The sequence below is a fragment of the Camelus bactrianus genome, chromosome 8 (genome assembly GCF_048773025.1).
Source record: "Camelus bactrianus isolate YW-2024 breed Bactrian camel chromosome 8, ASM4877302v1, whole genome shotgun sequence".
Lineage (NCBI taxonomy): Eukaryota > Metazoa > Chordata > Mammalia > Artiodactyla > Camelidae > Camelus > Camelus bactrianus.
The window spans coordinates 36,994,571-37,016,651 of NC_133546.1; the positions used below are offsets into that span (position 1 = coordinate 36,994,571).

The 22,081-nt window shown below is 38.9% G+C and overlaps 1 long non-coding RNA gene across 7 annotated transcripts in view; it reads right to left on the reverse strand.

The window, feature by feature from the left end:
• LOC141578361 (uncharacterized) overlaps positions 1 to 22,081 on the reverse strand; it is an 809,650-nt gene that overhangs the window by 519,395 nt on the left and 268,174 nt on the right. For all 7 annotated transcript variants that reach the window (XR_012508646.1, XR_012508643.1, XR_012508641.1 and 4 more), the window contains 2 exons: positions 14,027 to 14,327; positions 7,315 to 7,417 (listed from right to left, as the gene is read on the reverse strand). This is a non-coding gene — a long non-coding RNA (uncharacterized LOC141578361). The remainder of the gene's footprint in view (positions 1 to 7,314; positions 7,418 to 14,026; positions 14,328 to 22,081) is intronic.

A 22,081-nucleotide genomic window follows, 5' to 3' on the forward strand; every position in this document is an offset into this window, starting at 1 on the left:
AGCAAAACAAGATGTCTTCTTCAGATCCAGTCAAAATGTTTAAGGCAAATTCCCAGTGAAATAATGTTGTAATATGTAGTACTCTACTTCCTACGGAAGTGATTTCCATTTCCTAGTCTGGGAATCACTACATAATGGAACTCTAATCATTGCGTTCTCAAAGTCCCATTCAATGAACACATAAAGGAACCTTAGGGAAATAACTCATCTGTAAATTGAAAATTGTCTATATACTGCCTTCTGAATTCACCATGCTTTAATTTTAATTTAATGTGATAATATCAACATAAATTACTCCAATTTAAAATAGAGGTAATTTCAAATATTTCTTTTTTATGATTATTAAGACTAGCACCAAATACCTCTTTTTTAATAACTGTAAGAAGCCACACTGACTTCCTGTAAAGCTCTACTTACAAGTTTTGAATGTTTAAAATTTTACGGTTTCAAATGTTTATGATGTTCTTCCGATTCTTTTCTTTTTTTTTTTTGGCTTGAACCATTTTTTTTCAGTTTACTGATAATGTGCTTTATTAAAAACTCAATAATTGAATTTTAGCAGAAGAGATTGTGAAATACTATATTACATTTATGGTAAGGGTATAAAGTTGTTTAAGTCCTTTTCAGATAATATTGCCATGTAGAGAATCTTTTTTTTTTTATTATTGGAGAATGTTTAAGTTTTTTCAAGTAATGTGGTCATTAGGTCAAATATAACCATGGAAAATCCTGCTTCTAATAAAGGCTTTAAAACCACAATCACTTAATAGAGATAAAGACTTTTACCTACTGAATAAAACAGTCCCTAGCACTTGTTTGCACTTTTACAAGTGAACTATGCACCATAAGAAAAGTTTGTAGGAAGAAAAACAATATTGAATTACTTAAATAACCTTTACACAATATGAATTTAAAGCTTCTTTTCATAGAAATTCAATTCAGACTTCAGTCACTTTTTTCTTCACTACCACTGTATTATATAATATGGCTATCATTTCATATGCAAATTATGTATTAAACAATCCTATTTGTTTCTTACAAGAGATAAGAAAGGGAGAGACTGTTGGACCCTGAGAAGCTTACAGACTGAAATTAGATCACTGAAATATCAACATATTAGATATTTGAGATATGTTCTAAGGAGGTTCTTGAGTACAAATAAATAACCCAGCTAATTCTATAACCAGGAGGAGGGGTAGTTTCACAACACTAAATACTTTCTACAGCTCAATGCAAATATAAACCTCTGTCAAAAACATCTGAGAATCCCAAATTGTTTCCTTCACATACTTCCTAAGAGCTTAGAAAACCCCTGACACTTCCAAGATCCACTTCACCATCCTAACAGTGTGAAATGAAACTCAAGTGTGGGAGAAAAAATCATTGGCCATTCCTCTGCATATCACAGTGCCTCTCCTCCCACTCATACCTTGGTCTTCAATTCCTCTGTCAGGCATTTATTCAACAAGCTTTAAGCATCTCCTATTTCCTAGATGGCATGTAAACATGGAAGATGCATGATAATACAGATACATGATAATGCAGGCTGTATGTCTTTAGAGTGCTTTCTTCAGTCAGAAAGGTTAACAGATAGGAAAGAGGTACTTACAGCACCACATGACAAGTGCCAGGACGGGCCTTTTAGAAAGAGCTAGGACACAGAAAATGAGGTCCTTTCAACCAAATTCAGAGAACTAGAGGGTTTCCTGGAAGCTATGATGCTTTTGCTGGGTTTTGAAGAATGAGTAGACATTAAAGAGAGGAAAATGGGGACAAAGATGCCATGAGTAGGCATATGTACAACATCAAGGAGACACAAAATAAGTATCTGTCTATGCTAAGAGCAAAAGAAATTTAGGAAAGACCGGCAGGGGACAAGACTAGAGAGACAGCTCGAGATGACAATGGACCTGTGTGCCAGGCCAAGGAGTCTCAGCACCATGATAAAAGCCAAGAAGATTAATTAAAGGCTTGAAGGAGAGAAGTGACACAATAAGAGTTTCAGAAAGATTACTCCTACAGCAGTGCAGAGAACAGACGGGAAGAGCTCCAAAGAAGGATTAGGAAACCAGTCAATTCAACTCTGCGGTAATCCAGGCAAAAGCAGTAACAATAATGGCAGCTAACATTTATGGAGCATGCATGATGTGTTGACTTCTGTTCCTAGTGCTTCATATGCATTAGCTCATTCAGTCCCAGTATCACCCTACAGGGCGTGCACTGTTCTTATTTCTAGTTTAAAGATAAGTCAGCTTAGGATAAGAGAAGACGGTAAGTAACATGCCAGGGTCCACATAACTAGCAAGCAGCAGAGCTGAGATTTGAACTCAGGCTTTTCTCCCGTGGGATTTCTTCACCAGGCTCTAGGAATTAACGTCTGACCTTGAGAAATAATACTGGAGATGTAATAAAATAAATGTATACAAAAAATACTGATACGTTAGAACCTGGCACGACTAGACATATTAAGGAAATGAGTGAAACAGACTCCTCAGAGGTGTATTCACACTAAAAATGAGTATTAGGTGTAACACAGTCCAGGGTGAACCCACCAAAATAATCATGAGAGATTGTAATTTCCACACCCTGGACCAAGTTGGTGAGTATAAAGATGAGAAGAGCTCAATCATTTAGGCTTTGGAGGACATCATGTCTGATCTCTTCAGTAATTTGAGCACCAAAGGTTCATAAAAGATTGTAAATGATGATGACACCCTAGCCTGAGCACCTCAGTCATCCCACGTGCATAGGATGGAAGACATGTGTAGTGTCTTTTACACATGCTGCTCCACCAAGTAAGATCTCAGAGGTAAGTGGAGGTGTCACTGCTAGATGTAAAAAGGTGATACAAGTGAAGACTCTCAGCTCAAAAAAAAAAAAAATCTATCATTTCCAAAGCGTGTAAAGTACATGAGGTACTGCCAGGGTATTGCTTTTCTTCTACAACCCTGCTGTGCCAGGAGAAGGTGTCACATCCACAGCCTGTCCCTGTATTCGAAAGTCTGTCCCCAGCAGAAGTTTTGGAGTGACCCAGGCAAATAACTTTTTATATCCCTATCATTCCAAGTTCGATTCTCAGTTGAGGCACAGAGAAATTTCAAATATCCTACTGGAAACAGAATGCAGCAGAGGTTCAACGTTATGCCTAAATTCTGTTTGCCTTAGGAACCAGCTGTATCTGATTTGTCTGGAAAACAGGTTGCCGTAGATGGCCGAGAGTCTAATTTAACAAATAATGAGGGACTACATAAAGAAGAAGACTAATTTAGGAGACTGCTGGCTCAACAATCACCAGGCATGCCCTGGCAGTCACGGACAGTGACAGCAGTATCCGCAGCAACAGTGACTAGGGGTCACTGTCTCTCCAGTGTGCTGGACACTAGGGATCAGCAATGTTAGTACATTTAGTTTTTTGTTTCCACAGCCTTAATGCAAATCATGTGAACATCAGACGTAGGAGCAACATTTGTGTAAGGCAGCAGCAGCGGCCCTGAGGACTTCTGTAATATGATGCCGGTGGCATAAGTTACTGCTGATCTCAGAAGTGACTGAAGATATACGTAAAGAGGGTAAATAACAGATCTCAAAGGAGTGACACATTCTTGAAATAAATATGAGATACTCATTGGAAATAACCATTATAAGTTTCAGAAGATCTTGACTGAAACCGCAATTTCCAAAGATTAGACAAGTTCAGAACCAAAGAAATACTATTTAATGAGTTATTGTGTAGCCTCAAACATATTTTATTTAGGAAGTAAAAACTGTAAGACTGGCTGGACATGGAAAATAAGTAATAGAGATTTTTCTGAAATGCCTCCAACTCTTTTTGCTTAGGCTATAGGCAGATGACGATGCTTACCACCAAGATAAAACACGTAACAGAAGGAGCAAATTTAGGGCAGGATAAAGAGGTGTGGCTGGTTTGAGAGGTGATGAACTCAGCTTTTAACCTGAGCTCTGTGAATTATACAAGTGGAGATGTTCATTATGTGGTGTGTAACAATCTCAGCAGAGCAATCAGTAAGTTCAAATAGAATAAAAACAAAAAGTGATTACTGGATTTGCCAATATATTTTTGGTGAATATTGATGGGAACATTCTCAGTGAAGTCGTAGAGGTGGAAGCAAGATTTTTTTGTGTGTTGAGGTGTGACCACTTGGTGAGATGTTAACTACTTTTCTCTCTCTCTCTTTTCAAAATTCTTAACTAAGAAGGAATAAAGAAAGATACGACACAGGAAAGGTCAAAACGTTCCTTGGTTGATTCATTACAAGTAAAAGGAAAAAGTACTGGAAAATGAAATAAATGCTATTTAAAGAAATAGGTACTGACATCAGACAACTTGAATTGGGGATGGAAATAAAGAGAATTTGCAAAAGTGTGAGCCAAAGCTCTAAGTCAGGCCACCCTCAGAGTGAGGCTCCTATGGTAGTACGTTTACCTTCCATATTTCAAGCCTGATTCTGTCTCAGTAATTCTTCTTTCCAAGAAGCTGACATCACAGATGACCTTCAATGGAGAATGGCCTCCGTGCCTTGGTTGCTTAAATGAACTTTGGCACAGAGATTGAGAAAAACTTTGGAGACAATTTTATCTCTGATATCTAGGAGCTTTGTGATTCCTAGATGGCAGAAAGCAAAGGAATGGCAATCCTAATATGTAGCACAGAATCACACGAACAGTGTACTGAAATGGAGAGACATGGTAAGCCCAGCATGGCAGACAGTGTCGATGCTTCATCCTTTACCCGCTGGCCCACTCAAGTGCTATGGTTATCATCCTGTTCAGCTGCAAGGAGGCATTTCCTGGAGGCACAGGGGAGTTAATGAGCCTAGAGCAACCCTCAAAGAAGAAAGCTACTAATAAATGCACAGATGCCTCAGCCTGGTTGCTCGTCTCTGTGGGCTGGTTTCTCAGAAAGCCCAGTGGGATTGAGCCCCAGTTACCTACATGGATAAACACCTGTTACTGGCTTTTCTTTCCTTCTCACCTAATTTTCTTCAATTCTTCACTTGGGTATTCTGGGATCTTCCAAATAAATTTCTTGCACACAAATATTTGTATCAGGGTTTGTTTTGAGGCAAACTCAAACCAGAAAATCTGGCAAGTTATCACCTGGGAATCCATCTTTAAGAAAACCATTGGAAATATGGGGCAGGGAGACCCTTATGAACAAAGAATGAATATTGTGATTTTAGTCATGTGACCCAAAACTCCCCAAGTCTATCAGTAAGGTTGCATTAACAGTGATATCTGAATCCCCATACTTAAGCCTTAATGGCTCTTAGCTCTTCTAAAATACTTTTTGGAAGTTCACAAGTATTACCTTATGTTTTCTCCAAACCACACAGGGCAGTCACCATCTGAAGCCTCTGCCTTTACCACTTCACTGGCCTCCAGTGCCCTGAGCTGAAGTCCCTGCACTTGCCCCATCACCAGTGCTCTCACAACAATGCCACTGTTTCTTCTCAGAAGCCTCTTAAAACTAGGAAGTTAATGCTACCCCCTTAAGTTATGCCCCATGGAGAGTTGCACAGCAGATTTTTGTGGGTGTTACTTGGCTATCAGTGAACTGCCAATAGAGTGCTTCCATTTACACACATGCCTCTTCTCCTCTCCCTCCAGGCACACAGACATCAGTCTCAGAGCATCCAGACAGGCATCCACACAACAGACATTCTGCAATATACATGTGTATCAAATCATCACATTGTATACTCTACACTTACACAACGTCATATGTCAACTATACTTCAATAAAGCTGGAATAAAAGGTGTCCACTCCAATTGTCATATTAAACCCCAAACTACAAGGCCATGTTGCCAAACCTGCTGAACTGTGAATGCATTTTAGGAATTCTGTTTGACAGAGCTACTCATCTCCCACCGAAGCCTCACTTATTGGATGGCTGACATCTCTATACCTCTAATCTATCACACAGGCGAATGGATACTACATACACACCCACTCACACACACATATACATAAAAGCATGCACACAGGCGCATACACGTACACGTGTACATACACACACTCACATGCACACACAATATACACTCATGTGCAAACATAATTCAGTGTTTTCTTTTGGAAGGTTTTCATTGCCATCACATTTTTTTTTTCAAGAGGTTCTTCAATATCCAAAAGTAATGGGTATAAATATTTCTCTCAACCAAAAACCATCACCCATTTTAAAATGCTAGACATATCTCAAAGTTTTGGCAGAGTCCCTATTAAAACGAGAAAGAGTAAGAGAGAAGGAAAGAAAGGAGAGATGGGGATAAAGGGAAGACTTTTTCTTAATGAAAGCAAGCCAGAAGAGAGAAATCAAAAACCCCAAATATAGGAAATGGTTCAATAAACTATGGAATTATCCATACTGTGGACTCTTAAAACATTTTATAAATGATGTCTATAAATAGTTTATAGAGGCACATAAAATGATCATTATCATTTTAAATTAAAAAAAGACACAAAACATAGGATAATCACAACTACATTAAATAAAGTCCTGGGGGGGAAACCAAAAAGATATCAGGAGTAATTTTCCAATTAACTCTGGGTTATAGAAATATTATTTATTTTCCAACTTTCTGGTTTTTCTACAGTTGTCAGTTTTTTAAATAAACTATATGTGTATGCATGTGTGCGTACATACAAATACACATGTGTGTGCATGAGTGTGTACGGATGATGAGCAAGTGTACACATTAAACAGGGTTTTACAAATGAGAAGTACTGAGAATCGATATTCTTAAAATGAAATATTAAGGTGGGTCAGCACCTTGATACAGTACACTCTGAGGCGATGTTCTCCCATTTCCTATTTTATTACTGATGCTCCTAGATCCAGGTTCCTACTTCATTTGGAGATTTACAAAGAAAGATATACAATCATGTTATGTTTGTAACATAAATGGGCCTCTTTTAATTCCATACCTCTTTTCCCCATCATTTCAGCACTAGCAAAGTAAGAAAGTTAACACAAGAGCTACTCTCCTATTTCCAAATTAAAAATGGTCCTAAGTCAGGTTTGAGTAACAATGGTGGGCTCTCTTACTAAGAAGTACTAAGCAAAGGTTTCAAGACACATGTACAATCTACTTATTTCCTTTGAACTGTATTAGATCTAGAATTAAGAAGTATCTGCCCAGGTCACAGAGGATTTTTTTCTCTACAATCAGGAACAGTCAGTTATCTCTCTGGGTACTATCCTATGACCAGGCTCCACAGGGCTGAGAGGTCCAAGGTACTTACTCTCTCGGGAGGGATGGATACCATGCACAAGGACAGATCACAGTAGTACTCACCACAGGAAGCAAGTGGAGGCTCTGGCTATCACTGTGAACACACAGCCCTCATCTCCAATCACAGAAGAGGCCACAGGCACCATCTGTGAGTCAGGGACATCATCTGAACAAAAGAAAGGCCAATCCCTCACTTTTCTTATGATTCATATAGGCTGTAACATTTCAGTCGGTTAAAGCAATTTAATATCTCACTTCTAATAAAATTAATTGAAGCAAAAAAGAGAAAGGAAAAGGAGAAGAAGGAAGAAGAAGAGAAGAATTTCTCTAGATGTAAATTTAATATTTTTTCCAAAGCATTGTAACAATTAAAATATATTTCTTTGTCGTTTGTAGTGGGGCATGAGTTCTCCCACATCCCCCTTCAGACATCCTGCAAATGGCACTGGAGTTTGCTAAGAACATGGAATACTTTAATTCTCGATTGAGAGAACACTCCTCCTAAGGGCACTGAACGGAGACATCAGTAAAGGTACTTCAGTCTTCCTTGAGTACTGATGCCTGCATTGCTCTCATTTGCGTCTTCTTTGGAGGCCTATTTCTAACTACCACTGAGGATGATGGTGTTTGTTTTTCCAAAGCATCTTGATACTTCTGCTTCTTATAGTTGCTTCTTTATAAAACTTAGATGATAAGACTTTACAGAAGTGATGTCACCCTTTCAAGAGAAGGCAGCTGTTCCACAATAAAGGAATACTGCCCCCCAATGTGCATTTCTGTAGGACTCCATATATATTTTGCTACACTTCAATGCATTCATAACTTAAAGCCAAGCCTGTTTAAAGTTCACATTAAGATAAACTTGGTGGCCAGGAAACATTGAATACTATGATATAACATTTAAAATGAGCTACCAATAGTCATAACTTTTTAATGCATTTTATTAGAACACTGAGAAATTCTGGTTACAAAAATGCATTCTGTAGCTCCTGGAAATATAATACCCCCATGGACTAAAGGAAGGCAAATTTGCAAGGAAAAGGTTGCTTCCAGTGCTTGCAAAATAATTGCTAGCTCAAGCCTGAAACATAAATTTTAAAAGATGATGTATTTAAGTGGTCAGGAATCCACAGATGATCCATAAAATGTACTGACACAACAGAGCATAGAACTTATGGTTCAAATGAGAGGGATAAAAACTATAAGGAGGAAGGGGAATAAAGAAGGAAAAGAACATATGAGATTCACAGAAATGTTCAGAATTACAGAAGCTAAACTTGCAAACTGTAAATCTAGGTTGTGTTCCTAAGCACACTCCTTAGTCAGTGTCCAAATAGGTCTTATGACTGTTGCCTCAATCCCCCTTTTCCTAGTCTCAAAAAATTCCTTCTAATTACAGCCTTTACCACCATGCTAAATAGCTGGCATGTCTTTCTCTTCAGAGTTAACATTCTCCATGTGATTGTAAACACTGCCTCCCTTTTAGTTGCCCCTTACCAAGCTATTTAATTCTTTGAATCATCTCTTCTAGAAGTAATCCTGGCAGTTGCCTAACCACTATTATTACTCTCTGTACTTCTTCCATTTGACTATAATTTTCTGGTAATGAGATTCCCCCAAACAGAATATTTATTATTCCAATTGTAATTGTGTCTCTTCCCCGTGAAGAGGTACAGCTCTCTCCTGCAAAGTAATGGGATGCTTCCATAGATGGCTCTAAAATTATAATAACATTCCTGTGTCCATCACATTTCAGCCTCATTTCCAATTGTTTTTTTCTCTATTACCATAGGTCTTTTTGACAATACTATTTCCAGGTTATTCTTTCCCTAGAGGACCTTGTTTTTAATTATTTTTCAACACACATGAGCCTCCTCCTTTTCACAAAGAATTCATCTTCTTGTTCCATGCCCATATTTCTTTTGTCATAAGAATACCATGTTCAGATTTGCTTTGTGCTCAGCAGTGCACACATCTGAAGACTGTATCTGATGATATAACACCTTTCACCATTTCTGTTTGATACTGAACATAATTGTAAAGGCTTTAAGTGGTCTCAAATCCCTCCTAATTTCCATTTGAAGGTTCCTTCCTTAACCAGAAAAATCATTCAGATGAATAAATACAGTTAAAAAACAAATCAAGAGATTACAAAATACAAGCTCAAGAATGAACATTTATGCTTGTTGGTTTGCTAACTGGAGCCCATAAGAGGGCAGGGGGACACCGAAGAAGGAGGCGAACCACTCCAGGTTGGCAGGTGGCAGTTCTAACAAGCAAGGAAACTTACATACAATGCTTGTCTTGGGCAGCAGCAAGATTAGTAGCTCACTGCACTCACCAGCCAGAATCTTAACACTTTATATAGAGGCCTTCACTAGGTTCAGTCATGTACACCATCCAGATGGTCTCAACAACACGTTGCTCACTCATGGCTGTGTCCTTGGAAAAGCTCCCACTGTGGGAACAGTGGGCAGAAGGTGTACATTGCGCATTCTAAGGACAGGGGAGGGAGTAAAAGGCCACTGACTACCTGGGTCCAGTTTGTAGGGCTACCAGCAGTCACGTCCTCTGCATGACCTCCTCCAACACTCCACCCTCTCGAGACCCGGCTCTTACAACCTCACGTACTCCTCTCTTTCACAATGTGCCCTGAGCAGTCAGCAAGGGGTGTCACTGGCATAGAGGCAGCCCATTTGGCTGCTGTCGGCTGCACTGGAGGCAGATGCCTCAGCAGCAGTAGAGGCCCACGCAAGAGAAAACACAGATCAAGATAGTGATTCCCAAAATAAGTAACACTTTTACCACCAAGAGTCCCATGATCTGCATCACTGAAGACCCCTCGACTGGGGGTCTGATCTCTCAGAGTGTTCACTTGTGTCCTCGTTGATTTAATAAAGATGATACATTAGCAAACTCATCAAGTATGAACATGCAACATTCTGTCTGGATAATGACATAGGCACCTCCTTGCAAGGCAGTAATAATGTCCAAGGCAATCCTATTTTGAAAGACATCTTTTCTCATTAGAGACGTTTCAGTGTTCAGTGAAGATAGGTTTTTCCAGCTATCATCTAAAACTTGCTGAGTGAATTTAGTAAAGGCTTCTACGTGTGCTAAAATGTCCCCCAGGCCAATGAGGGGAACAAAGACAGCAGCCTAACGGTTATACCAGTGGAGAACGGAATATGACCACCTGGCATTGAGGTGGGCAACTTCAGGAACTTGACCAGGTTGTGCATACTACACATCTTGCCCACGGGAAGCAGCACTGTCAGGCGTGAGGTGATACACTGGGGGCAGGATATGTCATACCAGGATTTCCACCTTTTCCCCCTTTCAATGGTACATGCTCCATTCCAAGTACAGTGGGTTTCAACAGGTCTGACATGCAGCAAGACAACAGTATCCCAGTGAAGACTGAGTAGTATCTCCTCACCCAGGGGTGCAAAGTAGCTCACCCATCTTGGTGGGATGTCCCATTAAAAACTGCAGTGGATAATGCATTTCCCAGGCATGACGAGACTAGCTGTTCATCCAAGCCATAGGGTTCATTCCTTTAGAACAGCCTAACTGTCAGTGCAGAGGGTTAACAAACAAGACTCTTGAGTGATCACCAGCCAATGGGCTCTGAGTTCAGACCACTGGATACCACAGTCTATTCGTTTCCATCCAGACGGTGTCAGCGGTGGGCAGAATAGGGACCACAGTCTGTGTAGGTTGGTTGCCCCAATTCTCCATCTATATACCAGGCCTCAGGGGAACTTTCTCCATTCCCTTTCTATGGGTTGCATGGGCTACCATAGGAATACGGGTGGGGGCATTTAGAGGATCTACATTCTCCACAGGGCCTAGTAGCACCTACATATCTAGAGACAGCAGGCTGGTAGACAAGGTAATCCTCTGCTGCAAACAGACATATCACTTAATCAAACTGGGAGTTTGAGCCATGGCAGAAATAGATTGATGGACCATATTTTCAATCCATCCCTTGATCAGAAGGGAGTTCCTACTATGATACGCTGTTGCTTCGTGAGAGGCTTTACCTGGAAAAGTGCTGTATACACAGCTAGGAGCTATTGATTTTTTGGACTATAAGAAGTTTCCCCTTGGGACCAAAATCCTAAGGGTATTCTCTCCTTTTGTTCTCTCAGCCAAGATGTCCAACCCATATGTTCCAGAGTCACAGGTAACCCTGCTTGGGAGATGTCCAGAGGTTTAATCTGCTTCACTAGTGTTTTTGCCTTCTCAAAGGTGTCTTATTGCTCTGATCTCCAGTCTCACATCTGCCTTTTCTTTACCAGGCAGAAATGGAAGTACTATGCCAGGTGGGGTATAAAAGTCCTCCAACCCCCCCCAAAATCCTAACAAAGCCTACACCTCTTTCATGCACTTAGGGATTGGTTAGATTTGTACATTGTCGGTCACAGCTTCTGGGACAACACACATCTCATCCGACCAAACGACTCCCAAAAACTTTATGGAAGTGGCTGGACCTTAAACTTTTATGGCTTCACTGCCCATGTTCTCCCTCATAGGGGTTCCAACAAAATCTGCAGAGTGTCCTGCAGTAGAGGCAAGTTTCGTATGTTAACACTATAGCATCAATGTCATGAGCCCATTTTACTGATGCTGGAAAAAAGAACAGGGACAGGTGCTGGACTACCATCCCATGCTGCACGGTGCATGTAGCCTTAAAAAAAACTTGAAAGGTCCATTGTTGCCCCTCCCACATGAAGGAAAGTTGATCTCGTGATTCAGTGGCCAGGGGTATACTGAAAAAGCATTTGTGAATACTCCTAGGACCGTGGCCAAGGTATTCGAGGTGGTGGCAATGTTGAGCATGGCCACATGGATGGGGGCACCACTTTGTTCAATTCTAGACAGTCCATGGCTATTTACTAGTCATTTTGGGCTGTTGAAAGTGGGCATACAATACCCACTCAGTTCTTGGATAGTTTTTCCTATTTCCTATGCCCCTCAAGCAAATTATATTGTTTGACAATTACGACTCTTTGTGGGGCAGTAGGCTTATTGGTTCCCATTTGGTGTTGCCCTTCAGCGCTAGTTTGATTACTGTAACCTTGAGGTGGAATTCACCAGTAGAGGGTTGCAGAGTTTGACTTTGTAGGATATTAATATCAAATATGTTCCCTAGTATTGAGCAGGTCAAACTTTGTATTCTCATGGGGAAGAATGCACAATTTGTAGTGCCAAAGGAACTTCCTGACCATAACTATTTGCCCTCCATAACCATCAAAGGAACTGAGGGTGCCAGGAAACTTCAGAAGGTTTGGTGTATCTTTTCAGGTGGGATACTGGAAGCAAGGAGATTAAACCACATTTGCCTTCAGGCTATTACCAGACCCTTTACAGTCAACTGGGACAGCCTTTTGGTTTTCTGATCTTCCTCTCCATCTCAGTCTTCCCCGTGGCCTGGTACCTGTTCCTGAGACTTGTCAGTTTCCCCCAGATGAGCAATATATAACAATTATAAAAATTATAAATGTCTTGTCCCACAACTGGAGTCAGCATGAGTATCAGCTTCCCAAGCCAGGTGCTGGGGGTGCGTCCCAAACTGGAGTACCTTGGTTTTCATTCCTGCAGTGAATGTGGCCCACTTAGGGCTTTCAAAGGCAGGGGAGTAGACTGCCTGTCTCATTCCCAACTCTCTAAGAATTTGTTGCACCACTTTATAGATTTCCAAGGTTCCATGTACCCAGGAAAATCCTCCTTATTGAGGCCAAGACTCCCTGCAGACTAGGATAGTCCAACATATAAGGGAGTAAGTTCTCTGAACCCACTATATACCATGAAGGCAAGGTGTGTGGTGACTTTGCTCATTTTCCCTGTCTTCTGCCTGGTCAGAGAAATCTCATTGCCCTCTCATATTCCTTGGATATAACAACCATGTCTGGATTTTTTCCCTGGTCTTTGGCTGGAACTTGGTAGCTCTTGTAATAAGCTCAGCAGGAGTATATTCTCTCATCAGAAATGTTTCCAGAGTTGGAGGCTGTGCCCAGGGCTAGGGTTGTTGTCACTATGCTTCTACTTTTCTTTGTTTTAGGGGTCAGACAGTATGAGATATTTCACCCATTTCATTGTCAATCCTCACAGCATCCTCCTCTTCATTCTCCTCAGCTCCCCAGGAATTCCACCTCTTACCATTCCAATCAGGCTTCATCAAAAGCTCTCAGACCTTAATCTGCCCCCACCAGCTTGTGCCCTCCTAGCTTTACAAAAGGGCACATTAAGGTCTCCAAGTCATTATCCTGCTTCCCACCTTGTCTGCCAGCCCGAAGCTAGCGGGGCAGTGGATACACACATGTCCTTCTCTAACCTCAGCTCTTCTTCCAACTCTCTAACTCAAGCTTTAGCCTCTAGTTGGGCATTGGTAACTAGATGAACTGCCCACTATAGAGGCCAGCCCTCTACAGCAGCCATTCATTTCCCTTCTTTGCCACCATGTGTTCTGTGCAATTCCTCAAACAACCACATTAGACCAGCTGGTATTTTCAGGATGTCCCCGTACTCATGCAGTGGTCCAAAGGCATCTAACACATGGACCAACTCACCCCACAAAGAGGCCAATGTCCAACTCAGGATTTCTCCCTGATGTCTCTTTCTCAGGGCCCATTTCTTCAGTGTCCTGGCTAGCTTGCCAATTATTGGTTTGCAAACTTGCCCCCATACACAGAAGACAAGAAGAGACTGAAGAAAGAGGTAGATCATTACAAATTGGTATGTTACGGACTTAATAAGCAAGGGAACTTACTTAAGAGGCTTGTCTTGGGCAGTTGCTAGATGAATAGATCTCCATATCCACCAGCCAGAATCTTAAAAGTTTACAGAGAGGCCTTAACTGGGCTCAGTCATATATACCACGTAGAGGTCTCAACAACATCTTACTCTCTCAAGGCTACATCCTTGGAACAGCTCCCACATGGCAATGGTGGTAGAATGTAGAATGTGGGGGCAATGACAGGAGAGAGGATGAGGCACCTTCTAGTCCCCAGGTCCAGTTTGCAGGTCACCTCACAGTTTTCTCAATGACTTCCTCCAACAATGCTTTATACCTGGAAGGTAAGTAAGTAATCACTGCTTAATAAGGAAGAACAATCTTTTACCTCCCTTTTATTTACAAAATGCTTCACAAAGGAAGTGGAATTGTAAACAGTCTGAATAAACAAGAAGGGATATGTTTATATGACACTGAAAAACAATTTTTAAGTAATCAGAAAACAATACAGAGGAATGCTAATGTTTCTTTAAAGTCTAGGTGAAGTAAAGCAATGTAAAAGTCACAGACACCCAGCTTATCTTTCAGCTCTGCAGATAACTGAAAGTAAATCTTTAATGAGCCAATTTTTGAGTGTTAGTTTCTTCATGGATAAAATAGATATAATATTACCAACTTCACAAGATGCTGGGAGGAACAGGAAATAATGTAGACAAAGGAATATATACAAGGCACAGCATACATCAATAAGATATTATATGTTTGATTAACATAAAAAAAATCTACTGCATTGAGACTCCTATCATCATCATTTGCTTTTGTTGCTATTCTACTAAGATGAATCTAGGACTGTTAATTTTATATTCTTCATTTGCCCTATCACTTTGTTTTCAAAAATTTGTCTAATATCTGTAGCCACAACTTTAGAAGTAAAACTTTGGAGGTTAAAGAGCTTTTAGTTGTACTTGTAGCCTGTAATTTATATTATATTAATTTATATTAGATTATATCTAAATAAATATCAATATAATGTCATATTACCTATCACATATTTTTCCCAGCAAAATTCCTTCTTAATGCTCGAGTGTCATGTTTAAATTACTTAATTCTTATTCTGAAAGACTTTGATGGTACGTGTGTATCTCACAGTAACCGTTTCTAATTGCTCATATTCTTTTAAATCATGTCTGTAGCCCAGAAAATCTTAATTATAACACCACTCGGTTATTATTTCAATTTCAGCCATGTGATCTTTCATAGATAAGTTCATTTCTCTTAGCCTGGGGAATATAAAGATAGATAGATAGATAGATAGATAGATAGATAGATAGATAGATAGATAGATAGAATCAATGCTATAACAAGTGTTCATTAAATGGCACCTATACTGAGTTTTTCATTTAAACTTTCCAAGGCATAATCCGGGTCACCTGTGTTTTAAAAATAAAGCATCTGATGATTTTTGTCCTTCACATGCTCTCTTGCATCTACATATTCATTTTGATTCCCACTGTCATCCTTCATCTGGACCCTCATCCCCAAATGTCCGAGTGATGATATCAATGGGCTCCCATCTGTTCTCTAGGCTTCCAGCCTCTTTCTCATCAGATCAAAGTCCTGACAAAATAACTCTCCTAAAATATTTTATACCACATAACCCTCCTTCAAACAGTCACTGGTTTCCCTTAGCCCAGAGCAAAATTACCAAAATACATTCCACAGAATACCCAACCCACAAGATGCTCCTTAGAAACAAGGTTCTGAGAACATATGGAAAACACTGTACACTTTTCTTCTACTTGAAAAGTCACAGTGAAAGTCAGTACACCAAAGTCTCCAAAAATGTAAACCCATTACTTTCTAAAACTTTTGACATCAGAATCCATCTTTATATAAGATCTCCAATTTGCACATCTAATTTGTATTTCTGATAGGCTAAGATTAATCTGTCCAGCATCCAAACCATTAGCAAACTATCAGTCTCATCTCATGAATACATCCTAAAACTAATCAATCACTTCTTACAAAATACACTGAAAACATGGAAGTCCAAATAATCACCATCATGCTCCTGCACAATCAGTTCTCAGATTCTCATTCACAAGTCTTGCTTAGGTGGTGTTCACTTTAACTTGAGATATGGGAATACCTGTCATGTAATATGTTGTTCTCACTCTCTGGGCTTAGGCAAAAGTTTAAGTGAGAGGCAATTTAATCTATTGCAAACAGATCGCCATATTGTATTTCCCACCCTAGCCTAATAATTTGCTTAAAACCCCTAAAATGTCATATATATTGCCATCTTCTCATCTCTTTTTACCCTCTTTCTACTCACTAAAATCAACCTTTAGTTAATGTTAGGGCTTCTTCTTTTTCCAAGGGCCAGTTCAATATTACCTCTTCTATGATGACTATTCATTTGAGTTTGTCACTTTGTATTTCTTCCTGTACCACTTACCAGGCTCTTAGACAATGACAGATTCTCCAAACACAGTACTAGTGCTTCACACCTTTCTGTTGTGCCCAAGGCAGACATCACTGGTCACTCTTGGTACTCTTCCTGGCTAAGCCATTGGGTGGAGTCCTTTTAATACAGCTCCACAGACAACTATTACCAACCAATCACTGTTGAAGCAGGATGTTTCAGATCCTCTATTTCAGATCCTTGAATTTTTAATAGAACTTCTACAGGTATATCCCATCAAGATAAATTAAAAGAAGTCAGAGGGCATATACCAGTTCTTTTTACATCCTCAATACCTAAGACAAACTAGGCCTCAGTAATGTTTGGTGCTTTTTTACTACAGTGGATTGACTTTTAGTGCCTTGTTTTCCTGCTATTTTGTCAATTAGCCTCTTGTAGCAAACACATAAGAAGATTCTAATGTATTTTTAATGCTTTAAGTCTTAGGTTGGCAGTTGATGATGATATCATTTTTCAACATTTTGTATGTCTGAAATATTTCATAATTGAAAATAACAATAATGTGATGAAGAACAGAATCCCAAAGAGTAGAAATTCTTATCATAGTACATGGAGACACAGAAGATCTGCAGGCATGGGAGAGACACACATATTCAAATAAAACAAATGGGAGTCCAGGTGCACTTTGTTTAAGAAAAGAAAGTAAGAAGCACATGTCTGGATCATACAAAATGATATTCACAGGGGCAGAATTAAACTCCTCATCCTTTCTTGGTCCAGTTTCACTGTGATATAAAATTAGAAGGCCCCATGCTTAGGACATCCAAAATTCAGTTCACTGCCCCTGTTGAGGGTGCTAATATTGTTGAAAAGTACGAACCCAACAGAAATTCAATGAAAATATGTTACAAAAACAAACATAAAGTCCCACCATTTTCTTGTTCAGGAATTAGAAGATCATCTAGTTGATTTCTTGTAGTTTTCTTCAATGTCTTATTCATATCCCAGCCTAGAACAGTGCCTTTTTATACACCCACAAAAACGTACTTACTATTTGTTGATTTATATATTTTTTTAAAAGAATATTTTCCTAGTAGATTAATTTATCATTGAAAGATTTTTCCACTGTGTACTTAAGGTTGGGACTTATGTATACTTTTATGTATCCCTCATCATTAGCCCTAAAAGATTCTTTATTTGTAGAATGAAAAGATTGAATGAGGAAATCTGATTTTATTCAAGCTATGACATTCATAAGTCTATGAAAAGTGTCCCCCCCAAATGAGCCAATCAGAAAGCTTAGAGTCTCAAGTAGAATTAAATTGGTCTTGTATTCAGTTATCCTGAATGATAAGTATTCTTTTGTAAACACTTGAAAAGAATCACTTGGTCTATTTATTCATTTATTCAGAAAAGATTTATTGAATGCCTACTAAGTAAACTGCTGGTATTGGGTGCATTGTGGCAGCAAAAATTATGACCTAAAATTCACTAAAAATTAGCTTTAGAAAGAAATATAAAAATCAGAGGTTGTCCTAGATAATCTCTCCTTGGAATGTGGACAGTTCCTTCAAATCCTGCTGATCTGATTCTTTACATATACTCTGAACTCACTGCCTTACTTTCCCTCTTTTACATGGTGTGTGTGTGTGTGTATGGTGGGGTGGGAGGTGGGGTAGGAGGCAGTGGTGTTTGAGATTTCTGTTTGCTCAGTCTTTTTTAATATTTAACTGCTTTTTTTTTTCAGTGGTGGGGGCAGGGGCAGTAATTAGCTTATTCAGTCTTAACTCCATATTTTATGGATACTTAGTTTCTGGTCTTGGTCCCCGACATGCTTCCTTAGCCTGATGCTTCTTAAGACCCAGGTTAACAACTGATGAGTAACCCAGACATTAAATTTTATGAAATCAGAGAAAAGAGAAGGGAGTCCCTATGGGGGTGGTGGTAAAGGGGAAGGTTACAGGGAGGTTCACGAGGGAAGATACAGATAGTGGGCATTTGCAGGGTAGGTAGATAATTAGCAATTAAAAGCTAAAGATACCTCAGACGTACAAGAGTGCTGATCTAAAGCAGGTAGACAATCTGATCAATGAGGTAAGTTAGGGGATTTGAAGAGACCAATGTACTGGAGGGATATATTTGAGTATTTGAGAAACAAGGGATAAAGGCTTGAAGCAACTCACTTCCATCCTAATTAATATAGCCAAAGGTAGGCACATGCTGGAAAGACATCCTGCATAGATGGTAAAATAGGCTCAGGATGCCTAGGCCTCTCCTCTCTCAAACAGCGAAAAGAACAGATAGAACAACCTCTTGTGCTCCACTCCATCCCCTTCCTGAGCTCCAAGAAGGAGTGGCAAAGAAGAAAAAAACCTCTCTTGGGAAAAACAGTCCACAAAACCAATACAAGAATTCAACTCAATATAAGAATATCTGGGTAGAATTTAACTTTCTTTGCTTACAGGGCTTATTCAAACTATTTTCTCCTTTTGCATGTTTTAAAAAGACTCTCAATTGCTTAGTAAATGTTTTTGACACAAACTGCTACCCTTCTTTCCTTTTATTCTCTCCCACACAGACTGCATCTATTAATTTTGACATTTATTATAAGAATCCCACTACATTTCAATTATGTGCATTAAAGTACAATGTATTTTCTCCATTACTCTCCCTTGCTTATGTTCCTAACTTTTTTTTTATTAGTGTACAAAACTCTGTTCAAGACAGATCATTTTCCTACCTTAACCCATTATTTTAATTTTCAGGTTAAAATCACCAGCCAGTACTGGTGAATTCTGCTTTATAAATAAATTATATTTATAATACACATATGTAATTATACACATATTCATTTGCTTTAATATTTAAAAATCACTTAAAATATGCCATTTGACTTTTATAGTATTGATGCTAGAGCAAATATTTGAACTAATAAATAACTTTTCCAGATTTGGAAAACAAAGTATGTTTTTTATGCTTTTGAAAAATCATCAGTTTACTTGCTTCCTAAATTAGACAATTTGTTATGCAAAAAGCTTGTTGAAACACTAACGATACACCTATCTATAAGAATTTCAGACACTACCAAGGAAGTACAGACCAATGAATCTTACTTTCATACTAGAAAAGCTGGTTGGATTCATAATAAATGTAAATTCAGTGTATGCTAAACATGCATAATCTCTAGAGGAAAAAAAAACATGGCCAGAAATCAGGTCTGACTACTTTGAGACGTAAAATATGCATGTTAAAAACAAGTAGATGTGATTTATTTAGTTCCAAAAACCCTTTAATACCTGACTTTGATCTTGTTGTTTCTATTTATCTTTGGATACCTCAGTAACTAGCATTTGTTGGGTGCTCAAAAGATGACTATAACATTGAATAGACCACACCAATAAAAATGCACATCAGAAATGTAGAGATGGTTGTTTTTGCATAGACAAAGAACTGAATTGTAAAGAGATAGAAATGTGGAGAAAAACAGTTGGGTCAACAGGGATCAGAATTCCCTAAGTAACCAGGATGAAACTAAATAGAGTAAACTCCTTAAGTTTGCAGAATATATGCTTTTGGGGATAGTAAAATACCAGACCAATGGGGAAAAGGTACAAATATATTTTGCTTTGTGCATGTGAAATAAAGTGTCAGGTGAGTTTCAATGTAAGCAAAAATCATATAAACCACACACAATGAAAGTTTGAGTTATCCATTATGACCCAGTGTTCGTTAAATGCATGATTTGTTGTATTCATTGTACCAACGTTGGGACTCTTGGAGAGCTTTATTGTTATTTAAAATACTTCAGTGTGGGCCTTGAAGATAATTAGCTTGTAAGGAAAAATAAGCACAAACTCCTGGGCACAGCTTAGACAACGTCAGTAATTATACTCTGAAAGCTACTATAAATTTGTTGTAAGACTTTTCTTCAAAAAGGATAACCAAATATAGTGTTATCACCAGAGGGAAGGGTCCAAAAATGTAAGTTATCCTCAAGAAATTCATTAAAAATCAACAGAGAAAAACATTCACCGCTATAGAAATCCTTGATGCCTCCATACCTGGAACAAAAGATCAAGCCGATAGATGCCTGGTAAAATCCATATGACAACAGCATATCACAGTTCTCCAGAGAAACAGAGCCAATGGGACACATACACACACACGCGCGCATGCACACGCGTTTATTTTAAGCAATCAACTCACGCAATTGTAGGGGCTAGCAAGTCTGAAATCTGCAGGGCAGGCTGGCAGCCTGGAAACTCAAGCTGTTGTAGTCTAAAGGCAGAATTCCTGCTTCTCTGGGAAACCTCAGAAGTTTTTGCTTTTAAGGCCTTCAACTGATTGGATGAAGCCCACACACATTTTAGAGAACAATCTTTACTTAAAGTCAACTGACTGTAAATGTTAATCACATCTCCAAAATACTTGCACAGCAACATCTAGACTAGTGTTAAACGACTGGGCACCACAGCTTCACCAAGCTGACACATAAAACTAACCACCACAGGCAACAAGAATAGTTAAGGGTTTACTGTAGGAAGACAAGCAAAATGGAAATGGAAACTTTGGAAAGGTAAAGCTGTTTCGTGTCAGTTTCGACATGATTTTGCAGAACTTTATACCTACAATTCTAGGAAATTGCTACTATATAAGAGATCTATCAGACAAGAAAGATATCCTAAAACACTGATTGGTGATGAATCTAGGATCAATGACTTTCAATCAGCTTTGCTTTTACTACACAAAAGCAATTACTAACACAACAGGATAAATAAGAATAATTCTGAAGAAAATTTGTAGTAAAGATGGTATTCATTTAAAGTAAGAATGAATATATTGATATTCTCAAGACCACTGTGCTCTGTTTTCTTGTAATAGCTGTGATTGAAAGGAGTAATTTTAAGCCTCTGTTATAATCAACAGGATCTCTTGACACCTATGGCTCTATCCATCACCTCATGCAAAGAGGGGTTCTCAAAACAGGCAAAACTGCTCTGTCAAAGGATATGAGGTCTATGGCTCTATTTCCCACTGCCATTTTTATTATATTCACTTAATTTCCATTGTCTCAATTTACATTTGAAATTACTTTGTTAACTTAATTTTCTAAATCAGCTATCAGAGGTACCATAGCTTTCTTTCTCCAGAGTTTCAATAAAGTCTTGACTCCAAACTCTGATTTACAAGTTTCTGGACTGTCCCTGTTTTAACAGCTAATTTTCAGCTCTTGAGTACGTGACAGGTTCTCTCAAGTTCACCTGACTCCCAGTCCTGGCCCCAAATGACCTTGTCTTTCCTACTTCCATCCACGCAACTTCATAACATAGTTGATTGTCACTTATCTTAATGCAGTTTATCTAGCTATCCTCCATCAATCCCTTTATTGGTTGTTTCCTACAGAGCTTGCCACTGTTGGAAGGTATTCTATGTAAAATAAACAAGCTGTTTTCTCAGTACTATGCATTACCTCCCATGCCTCATCCAGAGTAGGTATTACATTTTTCTTCAAGATGCCATGTGTCCACAGGAACTATTTTTCTGATCTTTTCCCTAATTACCTTCTTGTGCAAAACAAATACTGGATGCTTCTACAAGGTCTTAAATGATTTCTCTGAATTATTCTGGAAACTGTATCATCCAACACAGCCCAATAGAAATAGCCT